Source organism: Acomys minous, assembly GCF_964271855.1.
Source record: "Acomys minous genome assembly, chromosome: 17".
Lineage (NCBI taxonomy): Eukaryota > Metazoa > Chordata > Mammalia > Rodentia > Muridae > Acomys > Acomys minous.
In genome coordinates, this window is record NC_140500.1 from 50672400 (window position 1) to 50700190 (window position 27791).

The window sequence follows — 27791 nt, forward strand, 5'->3', positions numbered from 1 at the left end:
TGACATCTGCTAAAAGACTGGCAGTGCAGCCTTTGGTGATGGTGGTGGTGGTGGTGGTGGTGGCGGCGGTGGTGGCGGTGGCGGCTCTAATGATCTGTTCATTTCAATTGTTTTGTTCACTTCTTTTTTTTAAATAATTTATTTAATTTCATGTACATTGATGTGAGAGTGTCAGATCACCTGAAACTGGAGTTACAGACAGTTATGAGCTGTCATGTGGGTGCTGAGAATTGAACCTGGGTCCTTTGGAAGAACAGCCACTACTCTTAACCACTGAGCCATCTCTCCAGCCCCTGTTCACTTCTATGATACTAATTTTCACATCTTTTGTCACCATCCCACCTAAATTCTAGCTGGGTCTGCACAGTTCAGGGAACATTAAGTAGTTTTGTCGACTGTGGGCACAAAGACAAATAACACCCAGAGTCTCCCAGTCCCCAAACCTGTGTCCTTTACTTCCAATCTCTAGTGCCCTCCCTGCCTCTTCCAGTCCCTGCAGGATAATCTTCTGTTACACTCTAACAGTATTATAAGAAGAACATTATGCATAAGCACACTCTATTGGTGACTGTAAAACTCTAACCTGGCCATAACTCTGGTATTATACAGATGTCTATTACTTTTCAGCAGAGAAAAGGATATCAGACGTCCTCACTCTGTGCACTTCATAGACGAAATGAGGTTATACAAATGCACAGTTTCCAGAAATATGATTGATGCCTTTGTGGTTTGTGTGCTCAGTCTCTGTGATGAATGACAAGTCACTAAAAAGAAGATAGAAAACCTCAGGGCTATAGTACACTGTGGACCTTAAAGTCAGCCTTGAGCACGTCTTCATGAATTTGCACGTTAGCACTACTCACAAAGATGTAATTTGGTGGTCTCATAGAACATCTTGGGGGCACGTTATTAATTTTTCCAAAGAAAGAAAAACAAAGTTAGAATGCTACTCTTATAACAAAAAGAAGTCTCAGATGACTTGGCCCGGTGTCTCTCTTCTTTGACATAGTTGATAATAGTGCTGCTTTGTGCAGTTAGAGGAATCTGTCATCTTTTGTGATGCTTTATGGTTGTGAGTGAGTGGAAGGTGTGGAGGTCCAAAGAGAAGACCTGCTCAGACTCCACTAGAACTTCTGAGCCCACCCTGGTCCAAAGTAAAGACCTGTACACTAAGCTCAGTGTCCTTTAACTCCCTTAAATTCATACTTAATAATTTCCCCATATGATAGGTGTATTTTGGTGTTTCTGCATCCCTAGTTCATTTTCAGTCATTGTAATAATTTCAACAACCACATATCCATCTGCACCTTTCCTTGCTAATGCCAATTTTATACCAGAAAGATGCAAATGGTTTGAACAGATATAGTTTCTTATTTTATTAAAACAATGATTCAGTGGTCTCAACCAATCTCTTTCCCCCTATTTTTTTTATGTTTTGAAAGTTGAAAGTCCTGTTTCTAGGATCCAGTTAGCTCAGTTTGAATGACAGCTGTATGACTCTTGGCAACTTATTCCACTTTTGTCTGATTCAGTTGCCTTTTCTGTCAAATGTGGATATTGGCAGTGCCTAAAGCAGGTTTACTGTGAAATTCAGACTAATTCATATTAAACATATAGGACAATGTCTGGCACATTTTAAGTTATGTGACTGGGAAGAGAGAGAGAGCCAGAGAGAGATCAATTTTGAGATCTTTATAATGAATAACTATGGCTATAAAAATATTGAGCAGCAGGCATCTCATCTGGGAGCTTACATTTCACTTGGTAAATACAGCTTGCATTATGCACTCTCTAAATATTTTAATAGCTTTAATGAAGTAGTAAGTGAGAGTCATAGACAAGACGAGGCAGGAAATTTTAAACAGAGTGTAATACAAGGAAGGGTTGAATCCAAGCCTGGTTCATCCAGCAGGTAGGCTGCATGTCTTAAATGGTCTTAAACCAGTTTACTTGTTCACATTTGTCAAGATGAGTTAAGGGTCATAGTACCTGACAAGGAGCCTTAGGCAGGAGGTGTATGTCTCTGTCTTTATAGCTTTTTTTCCCCACTCAGAAGTACTTTGCTAAACAGAACAGGGCCCAAACCAATCTCGGCTATGCTTACAAACATTTGTTAATGGGTCTCCCCCCGAGCACCTTCCCTTGGCGACCCCTGCTCTCCATTGTTTTGGCTCATCACCCGACACTGTGGCAAGTGTACCTGGAGACTAGCATGGCTGTCGTGTGAGATGGCAAGCACTAACTGCCTCCTTGTACCAGGGAGCACAAGTGACCCTGGTGTGGATCGACACCTGAGTGAGTGCCTTCTCTGTCGCTCCATTGTTAGCTGCTCACCCCACTGGGCTCTCATGCCTCATCTCTGTAAAGGTAAAGGTAAAAGCTCTTTGCTGCCATTTTAATATCTTAAATATCACCCACTTCACCGGTGAGCGAGTTATTTCCAACACCTATTACCCTCATTTGCGAATCCTCTGGTGTAACATTCGGGGTGTTTGAAATCCCTGGCTGTGGAGATACTTGACTATGAACTCCTGATTAAAATATTTCAAAGGCTAACCTGATTAGCACTCTTCACATTTAACCACCTGATTCCAGAGTCTAGATTAGATTTAATTTCTACATGCGGACCTGTCTGTTGTGACATCTATTGAGGACATTTGGAATAAGTGGTGTTAGGAGAGGCTGGTGGGGAACAGTGGGCACAGAGGTTAAAAATGGACTTTGAGTCCCTCGTGCTTCCGTTTGTCCCAACATCTCCTAATTCTCCATGGGTATAACTATTCTCCACACAGGAACATAGCCTCGTCGTTCCCCCCCCCCCACTCAGCATCTTTTAGTGACACTTACTTCTTTGCCTCCCTTCATGAGAAAAACCATGATTACGTCAGCTCTTAATTTCTCTTTTTTTTTTCTTGAAAAAGAATTGAAGACATTTCAAATGTATCTTGCACATAAAAGGGAGTGCAAACGGAGCAGAGTGATGGACACTGGTAATCCCATCACTCAGGAGGCCTGAAATGGAGGATCCTTGTGAATTCAAGGTTGTCCAGGGCTACCAAATGAATTAGAGACGACCTCAGGATATAGAAGGAGACCCTGTATGAAAAACAAAAGAAAACAATACAAACCGCCTCACTCTTCTGCATCTCCTATACACATGAGAATGTATGAAAAGTATTTATACAGTTTAAAGAGTCAAAATAATATGGATACCCAGAAACACAGTTCTATTTACCTCTTAGGATTACATTGTCCATCTTTTCCCAGTCAGAACTCTTTACTGCTCTTTGCTACTCCCAAACAAACATGTTATTATTGTTGTTAGTTTTACTATTGTTATTGTTATTGTTGAGCATACTGCCTATATTTTCCATATATATATTAGTTTCTCTGTGTAGCCTTGGCTGTCCTGGAACTTGCTCTCTAGGTCAGGCTGACCTTGAACTGTCTCTTGAGTGCTGGGATTAATGGCATGCACCATCACTGTCCAGCTTCCATATTTTTATGTTTAACTGATAGCTTGATTTTAAAAAGCTAAAAAAAAATAAGTAAAAGGCAAATTTGGCTATGCCTGAGAAAGTCTCTAGAAAACAAGAGACTGAACAATATTTCTAGGTCATAGAATAACCTCATACTTTCAGAAAATTTACAAGAATCAAATTTGAAATAATAAACAGGCAAGGTCAAAAGAGGGCCAAGAAAACAAGGTTTTCCACAATTGGGACACTTGGACCAGGTTCTGACATCAGCTGATGGAGGGCCTACTGATTTGGGCTTGTCTGTATTTTCCACTGAGTCAGCTGTGGCTTCCTTGGAAGAGTGCATTAAAGCAGAAATGTTCTATATGAGGAAATGTCCTTGAGATGGCAAAGGAAAACAGAGAGGAGGCACTTGTAAGCATGATGCTTTCAGTAGCCGAGTAACTAGGCTACTCTACCCATCCTACCAGCCTCGGAGACCTTGGGGACAAAACCCTTAGAGTTTTTGTGACTTTTGGATACTGATCAAATCTGGATTTGCTCTCCATCCACGATGCTTGGTATTGCCATCGTCCCTGCTACCCTGGGACTCTTTGTCTCGCTCATGATACTGGTTTTCTTTTATGTAATTTCTTTCTCTTCCTCGGCTTTTGAAGAACAGGTATTTTTTATTTGTTTGTATGTTTGTGTTTTTTATTTAATGAGTTTACTCAGATTACAACTCAATTGTTATCCCATCATTTGTATCCTCCTGGTCCTCCCTCCCTCCTGCTTTCACCATATTCTCCTCCCCTAGGTCTATGACCGAGGGGGACCTCCTCCCTTACTATATGGTCATAGGTTATCAAGTCTCTTCTTGGTAGCCTGCTTATTTTTTCTTTGAGTGTCACCAGGCCTCCCCACCAAGGGGAGGTGGTCACATATGGAGCACCAGAGTTCATGTCAGAGTCAGTCCTCGCTCTCCACATAACTATGGAGAATGTCCTGTCCATTGGCTAGATCAGAGTAGGGGTTTAATGTTTACTACTTGTATTGTCCTTGGTTAGTGCAATAGCTTGAGCAGACCCCCCTGGGCTCTGGTCTACCCATCACGATGTTCTTCTTGTAGGTTTCTGGGACCCTCTGGATCCTTCTGTTTCCCCATCTCCCATATGTTTCTCTTACCAAGAGTCCCAGTAGGATGGCCTCACATCTATTGGAATCTCCTGGTAAGTGAAGACTTTCATGGGACATGCCTTTTGGGCTAGTGCCCAATTATAAGTGAGTATATACCATGTGAGTCTTTTCTCTGTATTCATCCAAAGTTCAACTACTTAGTAACATCCATTTAAAGTCATACAGAAAAAGAAAAGTCATCAATTATATTAGCATCGTTAAATAAGTACATTTCTAAGATAAAATGGTTCAATGTATTAAAAAATAAAGCCAAGGCTCTAATTAAAGCATTTAATTTTATGCCCACAATTGAAAATTTAGAAAGGGATATAGTTCTTATTTTCATTTTACATAGTTTTGGTAAGGAGGAAAAATACATCATAATATTACATAAGCACGAGTTCATGCGTTTTGGCACAGTTCTCCAGCCTGTGCTAATTCTTGACAACTTTATGTGTTACAGTATCATTTGAGGGATCCAAATCACCCCAAACTGAATACGAGGGGATTTCCAACAGCTTGATATTTGATTGCCTAAGGATGGGGAGGCAAAAATTATTAAAAAGAAAAGAGTGGTTTGCCAGGTTATATGATATGGGAAGCCAGTGTTCCTTGTTCAGGGAATTGCACCTCCCACACTGTTGAAACAGCCTTGCTTTATCATGTGTTGAAATCATATTCCGGATTCCCAGCCTTGCTTCAGTGTCTGTGATGACTGCACCTGGGTCTCAACTGAGTTCAGTTGGGCTAGGATTCAAAGCCAATTCGGTACAAAGAGCACTTGACTAGAGTAGCTGTGCCTGTCCAGTGAAACAACTCCATGGAGAGTGGGAGGGAAGGGAGTGGGAGAGCCTCACGGTGTTAGCTTGACAACCACTGACACATTTTGGTCTTTGAAATTATTCATGGCACTTTGGTCACAAGCACAGAGCTGTACCACAGGAGCTGCTCTGCACACCCTGCCTGCTGCAGCACACCAGCAGAGAAGTGGGCAGAAGGCTGAAAAAAGCAAGCAAATACATACACATACAAATACTTTTTTAGTTATAATTTTTATTTTCAACCCCTTCGGTATACCTCCCTTGCTCTCTTTCAAGTTAATGGCCTTATTTCTTTGAATATATATACATCTTTTTCTTTATATATATTAAAATAATATATATTTCTAAATATTTAAACACAGCCCACTCAGTCTATCTAATGTTACTTGTTTGCTTGTTTTCAAGGATGACCACTTGGTATTTGATAACCACTTGGTGTGCTCTTCCCTAGAGAAGACAGTTCTCAGTTTGTCAGCATTGAAGGGCCTGTTGTTCATCTAAGGTTGAGGGCCCTGTGAGAGTCCTCTGTTCCACTTTAGCATGCCTATTGGTGGAGTCCTTGTGCTGGTAATGTTGAGGCAGCCATGTTGGTCATGCTTCATGAGTGTACCTTTTATGATATTTCTAGGAGACATAATCTCTCAGAAAACTGCCTCATCCTCTGACTCCTACTATCTTTCTGCCCCCTCTTCTTCTGCCTTGATGCCTGAGCCTTAGGCATAGGTGTCGTGTTGAGAAATTATATAGTATGCAAGACAATGTTTTAGTAAGTGTGTGGTCATGGCTGCACTTTGTGAGGAGGTTCTTTCTGGTGGAGATGTGGAGAAGAACAAGGAGACAGTCCTTCAAAGATCTAGGAAGAGCATCGTGTGAGGAAATGGAGCACAAATCTAAGGCATCGTATAGATTAGCGTGTGGGCAGAACTGAGCAACCAACCAATTTGGCTAGTGTGAGGAGAGTGAAATGGTGCTTGGAGGTAATGTTAGAACCTAGGGGGGGGGGGACACTTAAATATTGCAGATCAGTGAGTCCCAACGACCATTTCTCAAGTCATTAAAACCTGCCAAACAGCCTATTCATTTAAAACAATTTCTATGACAGTACTCAATTTTCTTTTTCTTGTTTACAGTTCCTTTGCTGATGGACACACATTGGAGCTCTCCAGAATTGCTATACATTTTAACTGAATCTCTCACATTGCTGAGGTCTCATGGTGACCAGTTACTCTGAAATCTAAGGAAAGACTAGTATGGGCAAGAGGAGATGGTCCTTGAGCTGATTCAAAGTGCCAGAAACTTCAATTACAGTTGTAATGAATAATCTCAAGGGGGTGGGGGAGGAATAGGAGCACGAAGAATGCCTGGAAAGCTGTACTGCATAAACATGCTGCTAATAATCAAGGTCTTTTCCCACAACCTCACCATGTCCTCACGAGAAAGATGTGGGGCTGCCAAGCGTCCAGAGTGAATATTCTTGTGGTGATGAAGGGGGCAGTAACTTCCGAGTAAGCAGAAAGCACCACCAGGGAGTTGTGGGGGAAGGCAGGCAAGAAGGTTTGGACAATACATTTAAGGGTAATGAGAAACTAACAGCATGCTATATTGATGTTGAATTTTAGCATAAAAGTAGCGGTGACGAGGGATAATCAGATGGGGATGCTAACAGCAAAACAATTTGAGAAAGGTTTTTATGTTTGACAAACTTGCAATGAAGAAAAGAGCTGGAGAAATTGAAGATAGGCCAATAGAAACTACCTGTTCTGAAACATTACTACAAAGAGGAAAAAATAACAACTATCACCTGAGAATTGTGGTACAACATAAAATGGTTACTAACACCACACATCAGGGTTCCTAAAAGAAGAAATAAAAGACACATAAAAAGCAATATTTGAAATATATGTCTGAGATTTTTTCTGCCAGCGTCAAATTACTGCCAGTGTCAAATTATACATCTAAGGGGCATCAAGAAAGATTTAAGAATTAAATCTTGGGCTGGAGAGATAGCTCAGAGGTTAAGAGCACTGACTGGTCTTCCAAAGGTCCTGAATTCAATTCTCAGGAACAACATGGTGGCTCACATGCATTTATAATATGATCTGATGCCCTCTTCTGGCCTGAAGGTGTAAGTGCAGGCAGAGCACTGTATACATAATAATAAATAAATAAATCGTTAAAAAGAAGAATCAAACCTTATGATCATCATATTTAAAATTTTGAAAAAAAATTGATAGTAGTCAAAGACAAAAGAAACATCATCTGAGGGTGAAAAAAAATCAAGAAAGCTCTCACTATCTCACAGGGCAAAGCATGAAGTCACATCTTTAAATTACGGAATCTAAAATAAACAAATAAATGACCAAAAAATACCCCACAAATATTTGCCAACTCAAAATTCTGTACCTACCAAAAAATTTAAAAAATGGAATAGAAAGACCTTTTTTTTTTTCAAACAAAATGAGAGAATTCATTAGCATTCCAAATTTTTCAAAAAAACTAAAAGAAGTTTCATAGGAAGAAAAAAAAATCCTAATAAAAATCAGATCCAGTGAAAAAAATGATGAGATCTGGGATTTCAATGAATGTAAATATATAATTTATTTCTTCTTGCTCTACAAGAAAATGTACTGTGTAGAGTTCCACAAGAAGACCAACAGAACCAACTAACCAGAGCCCAGACCAACCAAGGACATGGACTGGACTGGGGTCCTCTACATAGATGCAGCCAATGGGCAGCTCAGGTTTCATGTAGGTCTTCTAGTATAAGGGGAGTGAGTGCTGTCTCTGACATGGACTCTGTTGTCTGCTTTTTGATCACTCCCCATTGGCTGACCGGTCTTCCCAGGCCACAGGGAAAAAGGACATGATCAGTTCTGATGCTGCCTGACGAGCTGGGATGGGTGGGTAGGGGGGCTCCCCTTTTCTGAGGAATAGGGGATGAGGGAAAGGGGCTGGGACGAAAGGAGGGAGGAGACTACGATCTGGATGTAAAGTGAATAAAGAAATAATTTAATAATAAAAAATAAAATGTATTGTCTGTGGCAAGTAGCAATGCAATGTATGTTTAAGATATAAACTATTATTGAAAGGAGGAAAGGGGGCTGGAATATTGTTTTAAGTTCATTGCATGATCTGTGAAGTGTTATATATTATTTAAAGGTAGAGTGGTTAATGAAATATATAGTATGAACTCTAGAGTTACCACTGATTATTTTAAGAGAGACATAAAAATATCTCAGCTTTAAATTTTTTTTTTTTTTTGAGACAGAGTTTCTCTGTCTAGCCCTGACTGTCCTGGACTTACTTCGTAGAGCAGGCTGGCCTTGAACTCACAGAGATCCGCCTGTCTCTACCTCCCCAAGTGCTGGGATTATAGGTGTGAGCCACTGTTCCCAGCCGTCAGCTTTACATTTTAATAATAAATATCAATAGATAGTACCTGGATCTTTGGGCATCTGATAGTTCTTCTTTACTGACCACATGACAGAATTGGGAATCAGTTAGGAGACACGCTTCCAGGAGTGTCTTGAAGGACTTTGCAGAGAAGTTTTGCTGAGAAGGCAAGACCTACCCCAAATGTGGGTGGCACCATTCCACAGGCTCCGGTCCTGGATTGAGTACAAAGAGGATGAGGAAGACAAGAGCTCAGCATCAGTATTCATTTCTGCTTCTTCACTAGACAAGCATCATGACCAGCTCCCTCGCTCTCATGGCTGTGTGCTCCCCCATCACTGACTGCGCCCTCAAACCACGGGCTCAGGTGAACCCCGCCCTTCCTTCCTCAAGTGCTTTACTCAGGTATTTTGTCATAGCAACAAAAAAGTAACACAGAAATCCTCAGTAATTTGTAAGGGTGCAATGGATGTCAAAAGGTATGGGGCACAATATCCGATGGAGAAGTGAGTCAGGAGACTGTCTCAGTGGCCACATGTGGTGAAATGGATAAAGGAGACAGTGGATGGATGAGGATATTTAGACACTGACTGTATCACATTTGCATATAACTTTCAGCTGGAGGAGGGTGATTAATCAAGGGCAAAGCAGATTTTAAATCAACTACTGATTAAATTATGCTTTTCAAGTGTAGAGATGTGTGTGTGTGTGTGTGTGTGTGTGTGTGTGTGTGTGTGTGTGTGTGTGAATTTACTACCAGAACATAGAAATATAGGATATTTTCCTTTTTACCAATATTAAACAATATTTTCACTCCTTTGCTGACTTTTAGATTCTTTCTACTCTAACAAATTGAGTGGTGCATCCATCAAAAGAGGGATAGATGGAGGAGGAGGGGCTGGGGATGAGGAATTCTGGCACTGTCACTGGCTATTTCCAACGATAAAGTTCCATGTCTTTCCAAAAGACCTTCCTGTCCAGCTGCCCTTGCCTCTCTCCAGCTGCCCTATAGTTTCTTCTAGGCTAAGCTTATGTGCGCTACAATTGTAACTGCAGTTGTAAGGTGCTCCGAAGAACAGAGCCCAAACACACACACACACACACACACACACACACACACAGAGAGACAGAGAGACAGAGAGACAGAGGGAGAATCTGGCAGCTAACAAGCATGCAATAATTGCTGAATGACTCTTGATTTGTCAGTATTTTCCAGCATTGATAAAAATGCCATTTTTTCATGACTGGTGGGAATACAAAAATATCCATTGCCCACCAGTTGTGTGTAAGATATAAATGAGCATCCATAGACTTCCAAGTAGGCCGTAGTCCACAGAGTGCATAATGCCTTGCAGATTGTCTCCTTATGGAAAAACAGTGAGGAAGGCTGTACTGGTTATTTTTGCATAAGTATGGCCAGAGTACTGTTAAAAAAAAAATTAAAGGAAGAAATAGTCCCTTTGTCTCAAAAGTTTTAACAAAATTCAATCTGCCGTAGTGGGGAACACATGCAGAGCAAGTCTATCCATGTAGGCAGGCATGTGAGATGGTGGCTGTCCCCGTGGCTGTGGACTAGAGGCAGAGAGCACAGGCCCAGAGCCAAGAGCCAGGTGATAACCCGGTCACCTACTTTTACCAGACAAGCCCTACTTCTTAACAGCTCTACAGCCCCTCCCCCCCCAAACAGTACTATGAGCCAAATAACCAAGGGTTGCATTTTGTGGGGAACAGTTAGGCTTTCACCTAGGTTTAGACCCTGCACCAAGTTTTCTCTATACACACAGGAAGGAACTCAATGACATTTTCCATGTGTATGTACCTGTGTATGTACCATGTGTATTACCTGTGTATGTACCTGTGTATGTACCATGTGTATGTACCTGTGTATGTACCTGTGTATGTACCATGTGTATGTACCTGTGTATGTACCTGTGTATGTACCTGTGTATGTACCATGTGTGTGTACCTGTGTAATTTCCTCAGGTACTGCATAGAACAATCAAGATACAAGCGACGCCAGCATCTACAGGCAAAGTGAGTGATGGGAGGAGAATAGTTTAGTAATAATGAATGTAGATCAAAGCATAGAGGGTTTCAGCCTAACTTGTGCTTTTGCTTCTATCTCTTGTATGAGGAAAGCCACTTAAATGTCATCTTATATATTTTAGGAGCAATGCTGTATTTGGAAGTAGATTGGCTAATTAAGGATGTATATTATATACTCGAGAGCCTTGTCAAAATATTTTCCAAAAGGCATAAAAACTGGGCTGGTGATATAGCTGTTACTAAAATGCTTGCAAACACGTGAACCTGAGTTCAGATACCCAGTGACTAGGTGAAAAAAACTTCCTGGAAGTCCCCATTTGTAAATATCAACTGTGGTGAGATAGAGACAGATGAATCCTGGGCCTTGTTGGCCAGCCAGCCTCTTCCCAGAGAGAGACCCTGCTTCAAAATACAAGGTATGTGGCTACTGAGGAGCAATGCCTGAGACTGGCCTCTGGCCTCCACATAGATGCACCCATGTGCACATGCACCCACCCACCCACACGCTCACCCACATATAAAAATTGTGGTCCTCTCTACAGTTGTCAAATTTCTTGTACTTTTTTGAGGTCATATATTAAAAAAAAACTTTATATATGAGCTAGAGAGATGGTTCAGTAGTTAAGAGTATTGGCTGCTCTTCCATTGGAGCTGGATTCAGTTCCCATCACCTGTATGTCTGCTCACAACCACCTGAAACTCCAACTCAAATGGATCTGATGCCCTCTTCTGGCCTCCGTTGGCACTGCTCCTGCATGTACACAACGTACATGCAGGGAAACCGTGCATACACATACAAGCAATAAAATAATTTAAAAATATTTTAATGTTCTCTTATCAACTTCTATCTATAGTTCTGTTGGCAAAATAACTGATATCATTAGAGTCACAGAAATAAACAGACAAACAAACGGTACTGACACAGTGAAGTAACGGCAAGGTCCACATAAGGGGTCTGAGTGCAAATGATTATGCAGACAACTTAGAGTTATGTCCCACAACTGCTTGTCCTTGGCAGCTGCAATACAGACAGCTGGTTCTGGCGTTCTGGCATAAGGAGACCATGAGGTCCCAGGGCCCCCAATGAAACCCCTTACTTATGTGAAATATGTCAACACCGTGGAGGAGAAAGCAAGGGATAGGAAAATAGCGTCTGCCTGTGTGGAATCTGAAGTTAGCGGGGTTGCGGAGAACCCGTGCACTGGCAGCGCTCATTCTACAGGGCATCCCGACAGGCCTGAGAGGCTGCACCTCACTCGCACTCCTCCAGGAATACCAGCGCGCTCATGTACAAGATGCTTTTAATTTTCATATGTACTATCTCACTCAAGATCATTTTATATCATTCCTGCAACACGTATGAGTTTTGGATTTCAATCACAGATGAAGCTTGTAACTGATCTTGCAGCACGCTGTAACCATAAATAGCTGTGACTATACGCCCAGGAACACGTCCTGTGTAACAGAGCAGTGTGTGCCTCTACATCGCCCGTGTGTGGAGCCTGACAGTTGATGGATGACTGTAGGAGGCCAGTTCTTTTCCAAGTCCCTCCCAGGAATCACGTGCACATTTTTTTTCAGATATTGGGTGTTCGGAATTGGTTTTAATTTGCAGCCAAGAAACTTTGTCCTTTCAGCTGATTCCTTTTCTTGTTTTTACCTGTCTCCCCTTAAGCTGGAAATGTTAAAGAGAGTGATTAAAATCAGATACCTTCTTTCTGTGGCCAAGGAGAGAACATTCTGTAAAGAGGAGGAATTATTGGTAAAAGGAACAACATTAAAAAAAAAAAAAACTTCCATAATGAGATCAAGCCAGGCATCTGCTGGGAAAGGAGAATGGCTCCGAGGTATTACAGAGCTGGGGACAGAAGCTGGTCAAGGATGAAAACAGCTACGACTTATGTAGCTCTAGCTACCATTGCTCATATGGGATTGAGCTGGTGACAGAAACTACATGAAATGCGCGCCTCCAGTGCTCTGGTGGAGCTTTTGAGCCTCAGTTTTTGGTTTAAGGCGAGACTATTTGTTTGATTCTTAAGACAGTGACCTGTGGTGACTCAGTAAGCCTCTGTTGACCTAAACCACTGTCCCTAAAATGGGGTGTGTTGTGCTAAAGCACTCAGGAGAGATGCTAAGCAATGCATACAAGCTCTCACACTCAGTAAACAGCAGGGTTGGAAACAGAGCACAGGACTCTAGCATCTCAATGAGCTCAGGCTCAACATGAAGCCAATGCATTGCTGTGTGTTTTGGACAATAAGATGCACTTCCCCTCCCCCAAAGTGGGAGGGGGGATTAGGGGGCACCTTATGGTCCAATTGCTGTTTTTACCGTTTTTCTTGTTTTACTGCTCTAAAAACTGGGTGCATCTTATGGTCAGGTGCGTCTTATAGTCCGAAAAATACGGTATTTGATTTTGATAGCAAACTTATCTGAAATCACCCAGCTTATACTGGAGTAATATTAATTATTGTTTGGGGGGTGGTACTGGGTATCAAACTCAGGTCCATGAGCAATACCCTAGGCCCTCAAATAATTACTTCCAGGAGACCTCAGATTGTCTGGGCCTTGCCTGGACAGTAACTTGTGTGGCTTTACACCCCAGCTTTCACTAAAACATATGTTACTCCTTCCTCCAGCATCCAAGACCTGTGATGGTCTGAGCAATGAGTGTGTCATGACGGACTTCCTTCTTCCCACCATTGCATTCAGCCTTCATCCCCACTGATCACCCTCTCTTTGGATGTGGCATCTTACTCTAGGAAACTCCCTGACTTGGCTTGAAACATCTTAACTGTACGTTGTGATGTTTCCCTTAGCGAGAGAGCTCACAAGTCATGACCACATAGTCTCACACGATGTACCCTTCCTAGAAATACACCCCTCCCCTCCAGGAGGAAGAGGGGCATCCAAAAGAGCCTGAGTATTCCTAACCTGAAAATCTAGTATGAGCAAGACTCGAAAATCCAAAAATTTGTTGACTTTTGCTGCCTTGCACACCAGGTGGAAAACGCAATGCCCTGAAACTTTGTTTCATGCATAGAGTTTATTTTAAAAATCAGATAAGGTTGCCTGCACAAGTGGAAAATTCACATTCTGAAACTTTGCTTCTTGCGCATAATTATTTTAAAACATTGCATAAAATTACCTTTGGGCTGCATGTATGAAGTTTATATGAAATAAATTAATTTCATATTTAGAACTAGGTCCTATCCCCCTGAGATATCTCATTATATAATCTGTAAATATTTCAAAAATCTGAAAAGAAATCTAATCTCTGAAATACATCTAGTTCCAAGTATTTTGGATAAGTGCTACTCAACCTGTCTCTACGTATTCCTTACTGAAAGTCTCGTTTGTTTAAAAGTCAGACTTAGACACGACTTTTTCCATATAAATATATTTGTATCCTAAATAGGTTATACAATGCTTATCTCTGATGTTACAAACAAAATTAAGGACTGTGAGACTGGGGCGAGGAAACTCCTTGTTTTAAAGACAATGACCCCACAACTAAGATCCCCACTCTTTGCTTCTAGGGAGTATCTGGCCGTATCTGCTGGCGTCAGCTGCCATGAGGACACATCCTGTTTGGTGTCCCTCTCCTCCCTGAATGAGACTATCCCACTGCCCAGGAGGGAGCTTGAGGTGGAGGTTTCTGAGAGAGCTTGCAGATAGTATCCGTTCTGACATCAGCTGGGGCTCCCACCTACTACTGTGTGACTCAAAGACTCAAAACTATGGCGCTGTGTGTAGATGTGGGGGAAAGGGCCTGTGTGCATTTGCCTGTATATGGAGATGAGAGAACAACGCCAGGTGTCAACGACAGGAACACATCCCACCTTCTCTGCCGTAGGGTGTCTCATTGGCTGGAGCTAATCACCTAGGCCATACTGGCTGGGCAGCTAGTCCCAGCGCTTTCCCACCCCCCCCCCACCTCTCCAGCCCCTCTTGGCTTGTATTTGCCTTGTCTGCTTCGGTTTAGGCTAAGAGAAGGAAAAGCAGAAGCAGCGTAATTTCTAGTTAGTTTTCTTTTATTTATTTCTGGGAACAATCATTTCCGTATTTTGTATGATGAAGCTCACAGAATCTATTTAAAGTCGGTTTCAAGAGCGTGGTGGTACTAACCTCTTGCTGTTTACATGTGAGCCGGTCCAGCTAGCTTTCTGAATGTTTAGGTCTGTGGTCAGACGCTGTGGTTTACCTCCTGACTTTGTTTAGGAAAACAAAGCTGAGACTCCAGGATTCTGTTCCCCGGAGCCTGAATGAACACTCAGAGTTTCTTCTTTGAATTAGAGGCTGTGTTCCAAAGTAATAGGCTCTGGAAAAAAAATTTTGAAATTCACATCCACGGGAAAGATACAGGAATGGTTTAAGAGGTGCCAGCACCTGTGTTTTCATTAAAAACGCCCACAAAAGCGAATCCTCGGTGCTGGTCTTTCCTTTTCTGTCTGGTTGTGGTACTGTGGCTCAAAGGCAGAGCCCTGCACAGGCTGGGAAGGATCTTGACCACTGCCTTCTCCTGGTGATTTGGGTTTTATTTACAGTTCTCTGGGCAGGAGGATTTCTGTGGCAAGTTCCAGGCCAACCAGGGCTATATAGTGAGACACTGTCTCAAAACGATGGCAACTAAACCCAACCAGCTAACCAAACAGAAATCAGAACCACAAAGAAATAAACAAAGCCACATCCAAGAAAACCTTACACGGAGCTGAAGTGTGTGAGATAGGCACAGACCAGTGGGTCTCTCATGGAAGAACAAAGCTTGAGTTTCTTTCTGTTACCGCAGAGCAACTGATTATTATTAGAAAAATTTCACACACTGTTAATATCTTAAAAGACAACAATTAACAAACAAAAGGGCTTTGGGTGTCTTGTTTATTTTTAAAAACTAAGTCGGTTTCAATCTTATTCTGAAAGCTTGTTTTTACAGACTTTTTCTTTATTGGCATATCTGACAATGAGGTGGTGGCGCTGTGAGTTCAAGGCCACCCTGGTCTACAAAGTGAGTCCAGGACAGTCAAGACTACACAGAGAAACCCTTTCTCAAAAAACGAAAACAAAAACAAACAAATCAATAGATAAATAAATTATGTTTGCGTTCTGCTCTGCATAGACTGTGATGCAGCCGCTGTGCACAAACTTACTGGGTTCACACCTAAGAGGGTCTCCTTCTTCCTGAACCCAAAGAAAGGGTTCCAGAAAACAAAAACACTGGTAGGTAGTGACTTCACCAATTGCTTTCTCCTTAGGCATCTATCAGAGTGCTTGGAACAGATGGGGGATGAAATATGTAAGTGCAGAATTCCGCTGTAACCTCTGAGGTATATGCTGTGTTAATTTGTCTTTCTGGGATAAAGACAACAGCCGTAATAATAGCCAACAGTGTTTGCATGCCTATAGCGTGCTGAACACTCTGTTGATAGGTGTCGTAGCATATCCTTTCACTACCATTACAGCACCTTTCTGTGGTAGAAACTGTTATTGCTTGCCTTTTAAGGCTGAGGAATCCAAGGTTCTGAATGGTACCCTCCTGCTGTCCAGGCTAGTTTCATGCCAGTTCACACAAGCTAGAGTCTTTTGGGAAGGACTCTCAATTTAGAACACATCTTCATAAGATTTGCCTATAGGCAAGCCTGTAGGGCATTTTCTTAATTAGCAATTCCTGTGGGAGGGCTCAGCTCATTGTGAGAGGTGCCACCCCTGAGCTAGTGCTCCTGAGTTTTATAAGAATGCAGGATGAGGTAGGCTGGGTTTTGCCAGGAGTTAACCTGTCTCATTGTAAATGTATTTTTGAAATAATAAAAACATCTTTAAATGCCATATTCTGTATGTCTCTGACATTTTTGAAGACCTTATCTAACTATTTTACCTTATCTATCTATAGAATCATATTTATCTGTTACACCTAGGATGTATATTCTTGTGATAAAAAATAGACTAGTAATTGATATAACCTGTTTTGATCAACTAACAATTAACTTGTATAATTTACTTATCCTAAACAGTCTGCAACAGCACTTTCAAAGTATTGGAAGTAAACCTTGTATTGTAATTGAGTTGTATGGGTACAACATAGTTTAGTTTTATAATTAAGCTTAGTTGTTTAGGGTTTAATATGTTTTTAGGTCTAGATAAATGTTTTAAGTTGATAATGATAAGATATGATAGATAATGATTTACATTCAGAATTTTAGACTCACCAAGATTGGGAAGATGTTTTCTTCAAGGCTGCCAAATACAAACAGCCAAAACACTATGAATATAACATATATATATATATATATATATATATATATATATATATATATATATATAATTCCTAATTGTTTTGTGATTCTTCTTGCTGTAGGTAGTTTATTGTATAGATGTGTAATAATATAAATGTATATGTAAAACATATTGAATAAAAAAATTAAAATTAAAAAAAAAGAATGCAGGATGAGCAAGCCAAGAGGAAGGAGCCAGTAAGAGCACGCCTCTCCAGTCTCTTCATCAGCTCCTGCCTCTAGGTTCCTGTGCTGTTTGAGTTCCTACCCTGGCTTCTCTCAGTGGTAGACTGTATTGTAGCAGTGTCAAGAAAATACACTTTTTCCTCCCCAAGTGGCTTTTGGTCATGGCATTTTATCACAGCAGTAGAAACCTTCACTAAGACAGTTGCCCAAGGCTATCAGCTTTGAGTGGCAGAGCTAAGGTTCCAGCCTAGGTTCCTGAGTCAGGATCTGCTGAGAAAGAAAATAAGTGCTTTCTCACAGAAATGTTACAGTCAGCTTGCTATTCAGAAATGACTTACAGAGCATCTAACATCTGCCTGTGTTAGTCACCGTTTTGCTACTATGGTCCAAATCAGCGCTGTGGAGAGAGTATGTTGGCTGGAGTGGCTCAACTGTGGTGGTAGAAGCTTAACCATAGCTGTTCACACAGTGGCAGACAGGATGTAGACTCGAACCAGGAGTTGCTGCATCTGTCAAAGGCCTACCACTTCTTATAGCTGGCTTCCACCCCATAAAGGCTCTGACAGCCTTCAGATTCGTGCCCTGCGTTGGGGGACAGAGCATTTATTTAATCATGTGCCTGTTGGGGGTCAGACTAAGTCACACCACTGCCCGAGTCCTTGGTACTGAAGACTCAGCCGTGAGGGGTGGGTGCAATCCCTGTCCTATAGGAGCTCGTGTTCTGTGGTGAGCAGAAAGCAGACAAAGGTCAGACAGTTGCAGAGGAATGTGCAGCCAAGAAACATTGTCATGACCCTTATGCCTAAGAGCCGATTCTGATATAGGACTGGACATAAATACTGTTTTTCCATCCAGGCTAGGCTTGTCAAATGAATTTCCTATTAGTACAAGTGAGCCCAGTGATTTCTCAAATTCACTTGTGAAAGATAAGGGGTGCCCTTGATTCCCATAGTTACCCGTGCGTGCAAAGAAAGTCCACAAAATAAACCATCTCTGCCCATTCTTGCCTGTTTGAAGGCAATCAAAAAGCTTAAAGCAACATGGAAGGAGGCAAGAATAGTCTTAGACACATAGGCACATGAACACACATGCACACATGTACACACACATACACACACACACACACACACACACACACACTTTTGATTTTCATCTTTTCCCCCTAGAGTTGTAAGAATTTCTAAGAACAGTGGGACAACTTGGTCATATGGAATACTACTAAAACTTATCGCAAAGCAGTGTATTTAGACTAAAATTTCCCAGCATGTTTGAAAAAAATGGTAAAACAAAAACAAAAACAAAACCAATAACAATAACAAAAACAAAGCAAAAATGGCTGAGGAAATACATACAGCTTTTTAAAATAAGCTGTGTTTTAAAGTGATTGACACAGCCTGGGTATCTTGGTTTGTAATAAATGTGCCATCTCCAAACCATAGTTTTTTCCCTAACAACCGAAAGACAACCTTGCAGTCACCCACCCTTGAAAGCAACAGCACCACATCTCCTTAGGAAGTGTCCCCACTTTACGTTTCCCAGGTTCCCAGAAGCCATCACCCCCCTTATCCCTAATTAGTGAGGAACTCTTCTGCGGCTGTGTGAGAATGGACCACAGATGCCTGGTCCCAGATTCTTAACGTCAAGATTGAGTTTTCCTCCAGGTGTCATCTGTCCCCTGCCTTGACCGTCCACCCGTGGCTAAGAGCCAGGTAAGTGGAAATGATTTCTGTTTCAGTATCTCCAGCTATTTTCCCATCATTAATTCTGCTTTTGCTCCAGAGGATTTCCTGTTCATTACAGAATGAAAATGAACATGCCTTGGGGCATTTCACATTTTCTTAGCAGTCGTTAAATTTTTTTTTTTTTTAATAAAAGCTCCTCTCTACCTCCATACCAAAATTTGATATATTCTCTGAGCTAATTCCAGTCTGCTGATGATATGCCTATAGCACTAAAGTCAAGATGCTGCCCAATTTAGACTCAATGTCATTTATTCAGCCTAAATGCCTTCAAACCTACCTCGGCCTGGCCAGCTATAGGGACCATGCTGTGAATAGCACAGAAAAGCTAATCTTCCCTTTCACAGAGAATCTAACTTCCTAAATCAAGTGCATGGTTATATCACGAACGCAGGAGCAATTAAAAGCCTTGTAGAAAAACCTGGTCTTTCATTAACAAAGTAAGGAGGGGAAAGAGACAGAAGGAATAGGAAAGAAATGCTGGAATTGAAAAAGTAGATTTGTAAACTTTGAGGCAGAACTCAGAATGCCAACTCTTTCCAAGGAATTGGCTGGTAATTTTATGTTGTCATAAAAGCCAGAGGCAGAAATAGTGGGGAGAGGAAGTCAAGGTCGCACACAGAAGGAGACTAAGGTCTCTATTTCAGTTGGTTCAGTTCAGCTCTGAAGTGGGTCAACAAGCAACAAAACAGACCAAGCAAACAAACCACATCAGAAGAGCCAACCTGGCCTGTGGACCGTCAGTTTATAAATCTCGCATCTGACAAAACCAGCCAGCTTTGAATTATCGAGGCCAGAATGAGGAGCAGGTTGTCCAGACAGCTGACACAGATGGCCAACTCCAAGGTGACCTCCCCAAGCTCTTGTCTCTCTCCTCAGGCTGAGTGCTAGCTGTCTTCTGATGCTCTGCTTTGACTTCGCTACAGTACTATTTCCAGAGCACAGGAAATTGGTACCTGATGTCACCATCCATTGTGCCACATTTCATCTGGAAGGAAGACCAGTAGAATGCCAGTGCTTGATCCTGCTGTAGCGTTGCTCTCTGTGACCTGCCCTTGCTAAGCTCTGCTGTGCTGTAGCCCTCAGCTAGCCAATTTGCAACTGAAAAACAGTCAGGCCTTCTGTGTGAAATCATGGAACATGTAATGGTGTATGTTGGCCACTTAAGCTTATGACGGAGCTAAAACATTCCTATAACCAAGTGACAACACAGCACCATAATATCATGGCACCAAGCATCACTCATGAGTTTGCAGACCTACTGGGTGTGCCAGTCATATATAAACATAAAACATACAATTATGTATAGCCAAGTTCCTCATAATGATAACAAAGGACTATATGCTTGGCTGATATATATTTATCGTTTATATTGTAGTCATTATTTTAGGCTGTGGTTTTCTGCCTATTGAAAAACAAATGTGGTCAAACAGCGTGCCGCGTTGTGATCATCCACCTCTCATATCTTGATTATGCTTTTGGTACTTCTTTTAATATCCTCTTAATTTGTCCATTATAACACAGGGAGCAATAGGCCATGACACATACATACACCATCACCCAAGTATGTAGTAGGTTATACCATGCAGGTGGTTTTAACTGTGATGTTTGCATAAAGACACAATCATCTAACAGTGAAGACCTAGAACATATCCCTATATTAAGTCTAGAACATATCCCCATTACTGTGTATGTACCCATGTATGTACATCATTGCTTATGCAGCCAATGCCTCTTTATATCCACATATGGATTTTAAACAAGTTGGCTCTTTTCCAGTACCATTTCCTTTCACTCTCACCATATATTTTTAATCATATCTTACTATATATTTTTCTAATAGATAAGAAAGCCTTTTACAGGACAGGAAACCAGACCCAGGAAATTGTGGCTAGTTTAATTATGTCAATTAAATGCAAGAGCAGCAGCATCTATAAGGGTGAAGCCTATTTCTTGGATGGAGGAGTGAAAAACATCCCTCTCTGTGATTTCCTTCCTATTAGCATTCCAGCCATTAAAATGCCAGCAGCTTGAACATTGCATTTGAATTAATTCCTCAGTGGTATTCTCAGGGTATCTCACTTTGGTCTTACCGTTTTGCTTGTCTTTTCATCCTCTCTGTCACCAAAAGTTATCCAGCCCATGTCTCATGCTGTCAGAGCCTGTCCGAGAGTAGCTCTCAGTGACTGTGTCACCTGGCTTAGGGAGTTTATTGATATTTTAAAGCAGAGCGAGAGGTGCTTCTGGTAGGCTCCAAGCTACATCTCCATGCGTCAATGGCCCTACTTCACACTCTCAGGAATCTGTCTAAGGCTTGTGCTGTGCAGCATAAGCTGTTCTCCCTGAGCCACATAATCCCAAGAGCAGCCACTCTCCAAGTGACCTGTGCATCCTCTAGTAGCTTGATATAAGTGCAAATTCTTGGGCCCAACCACAGAGCAAATCAGGAAGCACCGATGGGGCCATGATGCTAGCTTTCTCCTGCTATGCTGGAGTGTTTCCCTCCGTACCTCTGTATGCAGTCTTACCCCTTTTCCCACCTATCTCCCCAGCTAAACTACAAATCCTAACAGCAGTCATGAGTTTACTTGCTTGTCCTTCCTTAATCACCACTGAAGACCCCACCCCTAACTCATAACACATAGAAGGTGCTCAGCGACCTTTTGTGGAACACATGAGTATGGAGTGACAAAATGCCAACTCTACTAGTGATGCGTGGACATGCACATTGAAACTTTAATAGTCCACTGTGGAGGCAGGAAAAGTAGGACTTCATTAGGGGAGCTTTGCTGTTTGGTTGAAAGCTTTACTCTATTGGCTGCATAATCATTGGGAAGTTGCTCACGCTCTCCCTGGGTCCTGATATTTTCATGTGTAATACAGGATGATATGATGATAATAATACATCAACCTTGTAGGGTTCTTTGCGTAAGCAGTGGCAATGGAGCTTGTTACTTTACCCGAGTGCTTCTTTCCTTCCCAAGCGGCAGGCAGTCCTCTTTGCATCCAAACCTGTAGACCCTGACACAGGTCAAGAGGGGGTTTCTCTCTCTCACCTTCATTAGCATGGTGTTAACAGACTCCAATGTCGTTATTCTCATCCTGATTCACCTCATCATTTAGTGATGCTCTTAACGTTTGCATTGCACATAATGCATTGTGAGGCCGCTCCAGTGGACTCTCAAAACGCAGCTGCGTAACTAGCGCCTGCACTTTGATGTGATTTCCATGGCAGAGCCATTCTACGCTCTCTCCTCACTTCTTGGCCGGAGGCCTGTGCTCTTAGTACCTTTACCAAGCCTTCATACTGTTGTCATGGCTAAGCCATTAAGATACAAACAAATTGAGTTTTTCCCTCCTCGTGCCACAAGCAGTAATGTGCTATTTATTATCTCTTCCTGAGTAATCCTCAGTTTGCTTTGAGTGTTCAGCATTTTCCTTTCTGTGGAGAGCCGTGGATTTGGCAGGGGTTCAAGGAAAGGCTGAAAATGCTTCTAAGAAACTATTTTAATCCCAAACAGTTAACGTTTGGAGAACAGGTTGGAACATATGTACTATAGGCACCGAAGCATAGGCAATTACCTCCAAAGGGCAGGAGGGGACAGAGAATAAAGACTGAGGTACCCCGAGGTCAAATATAAAGGGCTAATGCAATGGCATCTTTGATTTTCCAGGGGTCGTGGTGTCAGCTGAAGAACAGGACTGATAAGACAAATGGAACACAATGATAGCGTCCAAATGTGTGGGTGTACTCATTCTCATGGCTCAAATGTGACCATTGAAGCAGTTTTCCTGTCCAGCAACAGCCGTTCTGGAATTATAATAAGATGCAGAACACGGTGTCTAAAAACAACGTTGTGAACAGAGAGTGGAATAAAGGTGAAAAGTGGAAGGAACCATTCCAAAGTTCCAACACAGAAAGATTTTGATTTTTAGAGAATGTTTCCTTTTGGCTTAAGCTATTGAAAAGTACAAAAGCAATAGCTTCCATTTCTGAGCATAAAGAGGATGTTGGAGAGTAGAAATTCTCTACTGTTGAAATATTGAGCATTGTGAGGGACACATTGAACTGCCTCATGGGTCATCCTGTCGTTTAGCCAACTGTGTTCACAAACGTTTAGTAAAGCATGGTCTGTTCATGGAATATTACTGTAATAGTTAATATACAGCAGCATCATTTATTATGTAAAGTGTACCATGAAGCTAGGTGTTTTTTTTGTATATGTGTGGAGGGGAGGTATGCCTATCCATGTGGGTATATAAGTATATGCATATGGTGACCTTAGGTCCTCCATGGGACTATCTTCCTTGTGTTTTGAGACAGGACCTCTCGCTTGGCTCAAAGCTTGAACATTAAGTTAGGCTGGCTGGCCAGTAAACCCCAAGGATCTGCCTGTTTCTGCCTCCCCAGGCCTGGGATTATAAGCAAAGAGCATCATTCCCGGTTCTTCATGTGGGTTCTGAAGGTGTAAAGGAAAGTGCTCGTACAGCAAGCACTTTACCTCCTGAGCCATCTCCCTGGCTTCCTACAGTGCGGCTATTTTGTTGTATAACTTTCAGAAAGAAAGAAACAAACAAACATCACATCACCTTGCAGGATCACTTAGGGGCAACATAGGTACTAAGGCTCTGGAAGCCTTGCTTGCCATTTCAAGAAAATTATGAGAATCTGTGGAAAAGTCCATATATTTTTTTGCACTTAAATATTTCCTTTAGCACCAACTTCTGTGAAAATACACAGTGCCTGGAATTTGCCCTGTCAAAGCCAGACATATTTTTTTCATTGAGTCTTTCTTTGAGAGTAGTGATTTTTTTCATATGTAATTTGCTTTTTATGTGAAGAGAGAGACATTCTGTTTCTTTCTTTGGGTGGTGGACATACTCCTGTAAGAACAATCAATACTGGGCAATTTATCTCTTGTTCCTCCCAACTGTGATGTGGGGTAGGTGAATGTGGGCAATATGGATTTTTTTTTTTCATCGCTCTATTTCACTGTCATGTTATTGGCTAGTGCTAGTTATTCACTTATTTTTCCCGAATATTTTGAATGTGATGACAACTCTTTAGTCTTTGTTTGTTAACTGTGCTCTGCCTATCTACCTTTTCATGTACTAATTGCTTTCAGAGACTATAGCTGAAATGGAATATTGCTTTGCTTAATATTTTTCCCATCGACTACACCACAGCACGGCCATCTGTGAAAATACATTTCAGCTTTCATCAAATTCTGCCCTGGCTTTTTGAGGACTAATAATTCTTTTATGTGGGTGTGTTTCCATGGCTAACGTAATATTGCTGGGCAGAGACAAGGTTCTGTTTGTGTTCCTACTCAGGTAGGAAGGGAAAGGTTTGCTGAAGGGGGAAACAATTGAGCATTTTCACTCCTAAATTTTTGTTTTGTAGGACAAGTGCTTTTGAAATAGAAAATAAAATCAAGAAGCTTCGCTTGGTGGGAAATTGGAAGGAAGAGCTACATTCACTCTACTGCAGGAGTCCCGTTCTCTACCCACAGGAATAGGGCTTCTCTTCTTCTGCCCTGTGCGGCTGCCTGCTCCTCCTCAAAGGTTTTCTTTCTTTGTTCATTACCACCTGGAATCCTGTCGTTTCTCTGTCTGTCTTTTTCTCCCACATGAAGCTCTCCGACTTTTTCCTCAAAGCCCCACTAACACACAGCTGCTAGGTGTACCTGTACCCGAGGCTGACGTGTAGAGCCAGCTCTGAAGGGGACTTCAGGGTAATGTAGCTCTCCACGCACAAAGGGCTTTATTGTGACTGCTTTCCCATAGCTGTGTAGAAGGAGTCGCCTGCTTTAGGTAACCTTCTACCCTCTGTGTACTCTAGTCCCGTGCCAACCCATGTGCAACTGGGACTAGGACGGAATTCCACCAGTCTGGGAGAGAGATGCAGGAGGCCTGAGGGAACATCAGCAGGCCTGATCTTGATGGTCTGCCAGGAACCAGGGATGTTCTGAGGGATGATCATGGCCCGAGGACAGCATTCCACAACACATGATAAGGCAGTGCAGGCTGAGCGACTTGGAATTAAGTTTGAATAACTTGGTTGGCTGTAAACTAAAGGGATGATCTGTCTCAGGGCTATTTCTGGTCTGGAATGGTCCAGGCAGAAGAATACTATCTCCTGGGAGAACAGACCTGGTGGAAGAGTTGGCCCTGGATTTATTGACTTGTAAATCAGAAGGCCCCTCTTCCTAGAAGAGGTGAGCCCAGGAGCAGCAGTGTGTTTACTTTCATACACTAGGAAAGCAGCACGTCTTTTTGTTTCTTTCTTTGTTTTATGTGTGTGAGTACTCTGTTTTCATGCGCACCAGAAGAGGAAATCAGATTCCACTATTAAGTGAGCCACCATGTGGTTGCTGGGAATAGAACCCAGGACCTCAGTGTTCTTAACCACTGAGCCATCTCTCCAGCACCAGCACTTCTTCTTCTTCTTCTTCTTCTTCTTCTTCTTCTTCTTCTTCTTCTTCTTCTTCTTCTTCTTCTTCTTCTTCTTCTTCTTTTTTATCTCCAAAGAGAGAAAAAGGCTTTTAAGAGAGGAGGGAGTTTTCTAACACAGAGAAGGTGTGTTCCTCTTATTCAAACCACTTCTAACTCTATACAACTTTTAGAGGCTGTGTTTTTCCCACGTCTCATTATATAGTCACACATTTCTGTTTTCGTGGTCACTTTGTTAGAAACCCACTTCTAAGAATAAATGCAGTTTTACCTCTAACACTAGATAGTGAAGAATAGCACCATGTCCCCTCCCTTAGGCAGTTGGTTGCTATTAAATGGTTGTGTGTGTGGTGAGTAGAGATATTTTGGGAACCTCTGTAGCATTAAAGATGCATCACGGAATTGGGTTTTGGGTTGGGTGGATTTGTTTGCTTTCTTTAATGACAGTGCTGCTTTTTGGTTCTGCTAAGGCTTAAGAGAGACGTACGCAAGAGATGGAGAAGGTTCTGTTGCTTACATGGCTTCTCTTGGCTACCAGATAATTAGCCATTTAGTTTGTTAGTTTGTTTGTTTGTTTTGTCTTTGTTTTTGTTTTTCAAGACAGGGTTTCTCTGTGTTAGCCTTGGCATTCTGGACTCACTTTGTAGACCAAGCTGACCTGGAACTCACAGCAATCCACCTGCCTCTGCCTCCCTGAGTACTGGAGTTAACAGGCATGGACCACTCTGCCCTGCCCTGGCAATCAGCATTTTTATCTGTTGTTCCGACGGTTCTAAAACAATGGCTTGAAATAAGTTTCTGTCCATGCTGCCAACTTACCAAATGTCTTAGACTAACCAAAACTCCCAAGACACTAAGAGCTCACAGTCTGAAGGAACTGACAGAAAGGGATGGATGATAAAGCTTGAAGGAATCAGCTATGACTGATCAGTAGGCTATCTAGATGAGACCTGATAGACTGTGGCCAGATGGTGGGGAAGGAGGGCCTCCCTTCTCAGGGGTCTAGGGGAGTGGAATAGGGTGGAAGAGGGATGGGAGGGTGGGAGCGGGAGGATAGGAGTGAGGGGATAGCAATTGGGATGTAATCTGAATAAATTAGAATAAATAAGAAGTGAAAAGACTATTTACTTAAAATTGATAGAAATCATTGTTGTGCATATCTCACTGACTGTCAGGTTTTCCTGGAGCTGTATGTCAATAAAATGTACATTAATTTCTATATGCTTATAATCCTAAAGAGGAAGAAGAAGAATCTACTGTCTGTATCTAGATGCAGCCTGCAATTAAGAAGGAAGATATTTCATGTGGACCTGGGGAGTGGAGATGTTCGTAAGAGAAAAAAATTTCAGGAAAGAGTAAGTTCAATCTCTTCCAAACTTTCCTTTTATGGTTTTGAAGGAAAGGCTCAAGACTACTAGTTTTTTTTTTTTTAATAACTGCAATGTGTTCCAGCATTAGAAGTGTCTCAGTGTGCCCTACGCTAAGGTGAAGCAGAGAGCTCGTACTAGTTCATTTCGTAGGAAGGGTAATTTCATGATGTTAGGAACACAGGAGATTAAGATCCATCTGGGAGTGCGAGGACTGGAAGTGGAGGTACTCATGCACAGTACTGCCGGCCCTTTCAAAATATACAGCCCTATGTTTGTATTTCATTCACAAAGTTGCACAACTCTCACATCTATATAATTTCTTAACCCTTTGATGCCCCCTGAAGAAGCACTCCAGGTGGCTGGCCATCAGTCTCCTTTCTGTTGTATGCACTGGACTATAGCAGGCATTTCATGGAAACTAAATCATGCATGCTGTGACTGGCTTCTTTCCCTTAACAGGTGCTTCCAAATGCTCATCCACGTTAAAACACATTTTAGCATTGGATTCTTTTTGAGTGTCAAATATGTTATTGTGTGCAAATGTCAGATTGTTTCTAGCTTGAGGCTCTTATGAATTATACTGTTATGAGCTTTTGGGTATAAATTTATGTGTTTAAAACATATTTTTTCATCTTCCTTGAGTGTGTATCTAATAATGGAATTTGTAAGCCATATGGAGAAACTATTTTATTTATTAAAACAAATTTTAGCTGGGTGCAGTGGCATACCTCTGTAAGCCCAGCACTCAGGGAGGCAGAGGCAGGCAGATCTCTGTGAGTTCAAGGCCAACCTGTCTCCAGGACAGCCAAAGCTGCACAGAGAAATCCTGTCTTGAATAACTAAAAGAAAAACATTAAATTGTGTGTCCATACGTGTGTGT

At 41.8% G+C, this 27791-nt stretch overlaps 1 long non-coding RNA gene across 2 annotated transcripts in view; it reads right to left on the reverse strand.

Moving 5' to 3' along the window:
* LOC311588692 overlaps positions 1-27791 on the reverse strand; it is a 413254-nt gene that overhangs the window by 11509 nt on the left and 373954 nt on the right. Inside the window, exons 9-10 of one of the 2 annotated variants that reach the window (XR_014776299.1) lie at positions 8895-9063; positions 2854-3096 (exon numbers count right to left, since the gene is read on the reverse strand). This is a non-coding gene — a long non-coding RNA (uncharacterized lncRNA). Of the gene's footprint in view, positions 1-2853; positions 3097-8894; positions 9064-27791 lie in introns of those variants that run through there. The other variant, XR_014776298.1, reaches the window with a different exon arrangement.